We start from the raw sequence: 7,238 nt of genomic DNA, 5'->3' as shown, positions 1-7,238 counted from the left end.
ATGGTAGGCAAGCGTCCTTATGGACGGGAGAGGGTGAGTAAATGAGGTTGTTTTCTCATTTGATAAATATTATCAGCACCTATGAAGTGCCACGACTTTGTTAGGCACTGGCAAGGCAGTTTCTGACATGATAGGTGGGTCTCTGCTCTTGGGAAGTCTCTTGTGTGAAGGAAGAAGCAGACAAACAAGGTATTGCAACAGTGCAAGCTGACAAACTATTCCGATCAGCATGCTAAGTGTTGACAGGGGAATTGCAGTTTCCACACAACGAGGAAGGGGCCAAACACAGAATGCACTAAAACTGGATTTAAAGGAGTTTTCTTTTTTTTTTTTTTTTTAATATTTTTTACTTTCATTTATTTATTTGAGAGCATTAGAGAGAGAGAGAGAGAGGCAGAGAGAGAGAGAATAGGCATGCCAGGGCCTCCAGCTACTGCAAACAAACTCCAGATGTGTGCGCCCCCTTGTGCATCTGGCTAACATGGGTCCTGGGGAATAGAACCTGGAACCTTTAGGCTTCACAGGCAAGCGCTTAACCGCTAAGCCATCTCTCCCGCCCTAAAGGAGTTTTCTTGAAGGACCTGATGTCTAAGCTGAGGACTTAACGGCTATGTAGCTGGTAGTCACTCTGGGTGGGAGGCTAAAGAAGGTAAAGCATGGACAAAATTCTGGAAGTCAGAAAGTTCAGGATAGCAGAGTCTTGGGAAGGAAAGAGTAGTTCATAAAGGGCTGCAATATACGACCAAGGTACATGCTTTACAGCAATAGTTTAGAAATACTACTGTAACTATACAGTGAGAAATGAAGGCAAGGGAACCAAGTAGGATTCTCTGATGGAATTCAAGGTGCAATGATGGCTATGTGAATTAAGTTAGTAAGGCAATGATGCTGGGCATCAAAAAAGGTCAAAGAAATGTTTAAAAATAGACGGGAATTAGTAACGGCTTTATTTATGTGGGCAGAGTAGGAGAGTCAGGAGCCATATAGCCATATATGACACCTACAATTCCTACCTGAGTAGCTGGGGAGAGGATAGTATCCCTTGCTGAGGACGGAAATACATACTACTCATGTTACGTCATGCTGAATTTAGGTACTATGCAACTATCAGGCAAGCAACTGAGTGGATGGATGTTCCTTGGTGTGAACAGAGCTATGGACTGTTGCCCCTCTATATTTTTGCTTGTAGAGATTGCATTATTAAGAAATTGGAATTTTTGATAAAAAATTCCAGGAATTGTGTCCTCTGAGTAATGTGTAAACCATCAATAAAGGAAGCATTAGTTTATCAGTGACACTCTGTAATGCTGCTACAAGGCCTATCGGCATGGGATCTTTGGTCAGGAGGTACTTGAATGTGATTACATACCACATGCAATGGAATAGGAGAAAATAGACTTTGCTGGGATAACAATTTTTGTATTAAAAATGACACTTGTGTTATTGTGCATCAATAGGGGTGATATTGTAGAGCGTTTGAGATATTATTCCACTGAAATTTAAGTGGACAAAGCTGCCCTGTGTGAGCAGCTCTTGGGATGAGAGCATGTGTGTACACATGTGCATCAAACTCACAGAAGTGCTGAAGGGGAAGGCGGCCATTTATTCTGAAAAGTCGAGGATGCCTGGCAGACAGGTTTAGAGATGATCCAGTCAGCATGAAGAAAGAATGGCATGGACTCCAATTGGGAAACACATTGAGGTTACAAGCCACTCGCACTTGAATAAAATAAGTAAACTTTTAAAACATTGTTTTGAGAGACTGTCTTTATGCTGCTTGTGCCTTGTGGAATCCCCCTTTCAGGCCTTATTACTTAGTGAAGCTTCTTCAGAGGGACAGGCTGTCTCAGAAACTACGCCCAATTTTGCAAGGCCCAATCTTTAAAGATAGCATGTAGACTCCCTGGAAAGTTGGACAATGGTGATGGCTGGAACAGGTGAAGACCCTGTGTGATGGTTAAGTTTGTTCCCACCTGATCTGTTTAGGAATCCACAGACATTACCCATAAGTGGGTCTCTGAGGTTGCTTCCAGGGAGATTTGACTAGAGAAGGAATCCTTCCCTCAGGGTGAGCCCTTCCCCCAGAGTGGGTGGCCCCTCTTGGAGGTGGGGGTGCTTTATCTAAGGAAGCTCTGGGAAGGAAGGTATCCCCTCCTCCTTCCTGCCTGCTTGCTGCTCCTGCTCCTGGCTTGCTGCTTTCCAGTGCAGACTGAAGACCAGCATGGACTGAAGAGCGGTGTGGACTGAGGAGTAGCGTGGTCCGGGCATGGTGGTGCACGTCTTTAATCCCAGCACTTGGGAAGCAGAGATCATCATGAGGTTGAGGCCATCCTGAGACTACATAGTGAATTCCAGGTGAGCCTGGGCCAGAGTGAGACCCTACCTCACAAAACCAAAAAAAAAAAAGAGCAGCGTGGACTGAAGAGCAGCGTGGACTGAAGAACAGTGTGGACTGAAGAGCAGCGTGGACTGAAGAGCAGCGTGGACTGAAGAGCAGCATCTCTCCAGAAAGCCTTCAGGCCTTCAGTGCTGGACTCAACTGCTGAGGCATCCAGCCTCATGGACTGAGAAGCTATTGGTTCCTTGACTCTCAGGCCTGCAACCTGCCATTATTGGACTGCCGTAAACTAATCCAATAAATTCCCTTTTAATACAATTCATTCTATCGGTTCTGTTCCTCTAGAGAACCCTGACTAATACACCCTGTAAGAGAGCGTTCAAGAGTAATAGAGAGGCACTCAGAGCAGCGACCCCTCTGCTGCACAGCAGGTTGGACTACGCTTTGCTGTGACCAGGAGCCAGGCTGGGATGGCTCTCATATGGGGAACAAGCTTTGGTTCACACTTGTTTTCCCTTGCTCTTTCTAATCTCTGAAGCACTACAGAGAAACCCACCCACCTGCTGAGAAGACCACCAGGAGGAGAAATCACAGAGACCCCTTGACCACAGTGCCTCCCAGTCCTCTGTTGGATAAATGACGAGCTTAACTAAGTGTTCAGTAAATTCTAGAAGTGCCTTTCATTTTTTAAGGCACTTAACCCATCATATACCTTCTGCTTAAACAAAGCTGAATCTTAACCTTTCATTTGATGGGACTCTGCACCCTTGGACTAAGTAGTTCAGCAGTAGCATGGGAAGGCATCTTCATCCAGCCACAACTTCAAGCCCCCTGTTTTTCTCCACCAAAGGTTACTGCAGTTCTAGCTCAGGATGTTATCCTTCCAGGTAAGTCTCAGAAGGCATTGCTCATATTTATTGAGCACTTCTCTTTGAGTGACATTATTTTAAATGTACTATACAGAACAATGGACTGAAGGAGGGTAAAGATTATAAGGAAGAGAAGACAAGTGATACAACCATCATGTGGGTGAGCTCTTGCTCAAATCTCCAACTTTCCATTTGTACTACTCATGAGATTGTGATCAAATTACTTAGCATATAATGTCTTGCTTTCCTTATTTGCGAAAAGGTGCTAATGGTATTACTGAATCTCCCATGTGCCTTGCAAATAATGAAGAGAGTAACATATGGCAAGAATGTTCAGAGGCAGCTAGCGTCCTTCCCTTTCCTGAGTCCTTCCCCTTCCCTCTGTCCTTCCCCTTCCTTCTGTCCTTCTGGAAGCGGGACATGGACAAACACTACAGATGGTTTTACCCATGATGCTACAAGATGGACTGCTTCATTTTCCATGTTCTAATAAATGGTTCCATTAATTTTCTGGCAAAGAGGGAAAAGAAAGGCTGGCAGCTTGCCAGAGCTAATGGACTCATTTTGTAGGACTCTGTGGCTTGCTGATGAATGAAACTCTTACCCAGTATTAATCTGCAGGGCAGCACAATCCAAATTAGACATAATTACGTAAGTCTTACACCCGAGAGTGGAGGAAGTGTTGATTCTAAAGCAGTGGTTCTCAGACCAAGGTGGGGTGTTAGACTCAACTGGGGGGCTCTAAAATGAACAGTGGCTCAGCCTGCACCTCTGAACATTCCAGCTGAATTGCTTTGGAGTACTGCCCAAGCGTTGATGTTGCTTACAATAGCATTGGTAATCGGGCATGAGCCCTTTGATGGCAAGGGTCTAGTTCTCCACACTGCCCCCACATGTGGGTGTCAGCTGCTTCAAAGCATCCAATTAGCTCTTCTGCTGCCATCACCCCTTCCCCCACACACCAACCTTGGGCTCCATCCTGACAGCCATGAAGTGGCCAGAGATGGCTCAAGCCAACCCACAAAATGTCTCCAGGTCTCCTACAGTCTCTGAGGCAGGTTGGACCCTGTTAATAGAGCAAAAGCATTGATGGGGGATTCCTTGCTCCACCAGTCCAAGGACCCACCTAAGGAACATTTCCCAAGATGATTGGCTATTGACATATTTGCCCTTTTCAGTGAAAAATAATGCCCCACCTACCAGACTGTAGTTCTTTTTGAGGGCCTCTACAAGACGTATAGCAGGAAAGGCCTCTGCTATGCATCTTCAAGAGTCATTTGCAACCTCTCCCAAGATTGCTTCATAAGTGACAACCACAGGAGGCTTCCTCTGACCCTGTCCAACAGCCTCTGGGAGCCACAGTCTGTCTCCCGTGCATCTTCATCCAGGAGCTGGAGATTCGGGGTCTGGTGTAACCAAGGGAGCAATCCTAGTCAACTGAGGTCATCTTTTGAGAGTTTGGCGCCCTTGTAAATTTCTCTGCTAAGCTGGGATGTTAGAGTCTCCCTTTCAACCTCAGTGCCTGTTGGACTTGCTGAAAACTATGTCTCTGTATGGCTTTTTACGGAACTCTTGTATTTTTCCTAGGGCATTGCTATTTTATCATTTCATGCATCATGCAGTCTATTTTAAAAAATGTTTTTATTATAAGATAATGTAAGTTCCATGAAATATTCAAGTGAAACAAGAAGGAATGAAGTATTTTTTTTTCTTCCTCTCCCACCACAAATATGACTTTCCAGCATTAATGAACTTTGGGTTGCTGTGTGACCTTTTAGGTCTTTTAAAGTACACACATTTCTATAACATAAGGCATCTTATAGTAATGTGCCAATCACCTTGACCTTTGGTTTAACTATTTGCATAATGTTCCAATAAGTTCAATAACTAGCCACTTTTAATTAGTCATTTCTAATTGTTCATGAATATAAATAATGCTATTATAAACATCCTTATGTATTTTTTCATTTCAAGCAATTTACTTTGGTTCAATTCCCAAAACTGGAATTACTTAGTGAAACAATATGAATGATCTAAAAAAGCAATTTACAATTTAACAGTGATAGGAAAATATAACCAAGCAACTTGTTCAGTTAAATATAGTCAATTTGTATAAGTAAACAGCATAAAGCCATTACAAATAATGTTACAGGAGGACATTTAATATCATGGAAAGATTTATACATTATAGTAAGTAATTTATAAAACAAGGTCCTAATAGTTGTGTATAATTTGTATAAAAGCATTTTTACAACCAAATTATTACTTAATATAGTTTATCTGTAAGTAAAAAGACCAAACAATGGCTAAGATATTTTTGAAAAAGAAACTGGGATGGTTTCCTCTACTGAGTGGAAATGGATTGTAAAGCTACAGTAATTAGGAAAGTGTAGCCTCAGTGTAAAAATAACCTTGTAAAGAACAGAATGCAAGGACCATAAATTGTTAAGAGGAGACATAGAGTGAAACTCCAAACTTTGCAAGTGACGTGATCATTTTCTCAACCACAGAGCTGTGCAGACTGCTGGAAACAGACACAGAAAACAACCAGATAAAGTTGCAGGGTGGATTCCAAAGCAAGCCATGCACAAGAGCAGACCTTAATTCCCCAAGACCTGCATTAGAGAATCCAGACACTCATACAGACATTGATATCAAGACTGACACAGATAATGAATGGACAGATAAGCACAAAGGGGGAAGGATGGTTCTTAAAATAAAAGATGCAGGTCAAGGCTTCCTCTTCTCCGATTGGAATCATGGAGAGGGCCTGCAGAGAAGACAAAGAAGGTTCCTGCTGTGCCAGGAACTCTTAAGAAAAAGCCAAGGAACTTCCCAGGGTTGGAGGAGAAGTGCCTGAGGAAGAAGTTTGACTTCCAGAGGGTGAGGAGGAAGCTCCTCTAAAAAGGCTGGGCACTGCCGCCCAAGCACAGGCAGAAGAGATGCTCAGATGGGGTCCGCTGAGCCAGGGCAGCCAGGAAAGCTGCTTGCATCCACGAACCCGCAGAATCCAAGCCAGCCTCTGTCGTCCTCATCAGAGGTGTCACGGGCATGGGCCCAAAGCTCTGCAGGGCATTGCAGCTCTTCCACCTTTGCCAGATCTTCAATGGCACCTTCATCAGGCTCAACAAGGCTTTGGTTAACATGCCGTGGACTGTGGAGCCCAACGTTGCATAGGGCTACCCATATCAGTCTACAGGCGTGGTTATGGAAAAACCCTTGAGAAGCGAATTGCCTTGACAGCTAACGCTCTGATTGCTCCATCTCATGGCAAATACCAGCATCCTCTGCATGGAAGATGTGATTCATGAGATCGATACTGCGGGGAGACACTTCAAGGAAGCGAGTAACTTCCCGTGGCCCTTCAAGCTGTCCTCTCCAGGACAAAGACAACCTGTGGAAGGTGGAGACGCTGGCAAAAGAGAAGACCAGATCAACAGGCTTACTAGAATGAACTAAGACATCTACCACAGTATTTTTATTATACTCTGGTCATTTAATAAACATTGACTGCCGGCAAAAAGAAAACAAAAAAATATACAGAACAAACTGGCCAGACATACTGGAAAAAAAAAAAAAAAGTTGATCCCTGCCTCCTACCTCACATCCTATATAAAAATACATGGCACCACAATTATAGATATAAACATGAAAATTCCAAGTGATGAAGCTTCTAGAAATTTATATAGGATAATATATTCATAACCTTGAAGTAGAAAAGGATTTCTTAAATAAGACCCAACAAGTAAGACTGAAACTTGAGGTTATATTAAAATTATGAACTCTTTCCTCAGAAAAGGGATTGGCAAGGCACAGTCCAAGTGATGTCATATATAGATATGTATTATATATGAATTGTAATATGTATTTTCATATCCAGAAGATATTTAAAATGTCTACAAATCAAAATTTAAAAATAGGGCTGGATATATAAAGGAAATATAAAGGGAAGAGAAAGGAAGGGAGGAGGGTACTTAATAGGTTGGTATTGTATGTATGTAAGTAGAAGAATAGATTAACAGGATGAAAAG

The 7,238-nt window shown here is 42.9% G+C and overlaps 1 pseudogene; it reads left to right on the top strand.

The window, feature by feature from the left end:
* The first annotated feature begins 1,327 nt into the window (after positions 1–1,327).
* Positions 1,328–6,666, top strand: LOC123459502 (annotated as a pseudogene).
* Positions 6,667–7,238: the final 572 nt, after the last annotated feature.

The sequence above is a fragment of the Jaculus jaculus genome, chromosome 3 (genome assembly GCF_020740685.1).
Source record: "Jaculus jaculus isolate mJacJac1 chromosome 3, mJacJac1.mat.Y.cur, whole genome shotgun sequence".
Classification (NCBI taxonomy): domain Eukaryota; kingdom Metazoa; phylum Chordata; class Mammalia; order Rodentia; family Dipodidae; genus Jaculus; species Jaculus jaculus.
Note: the sequence above shows the minus strand (reverse complement) of the source record. Positions and strands in the feature narration are given on the sequence as shown.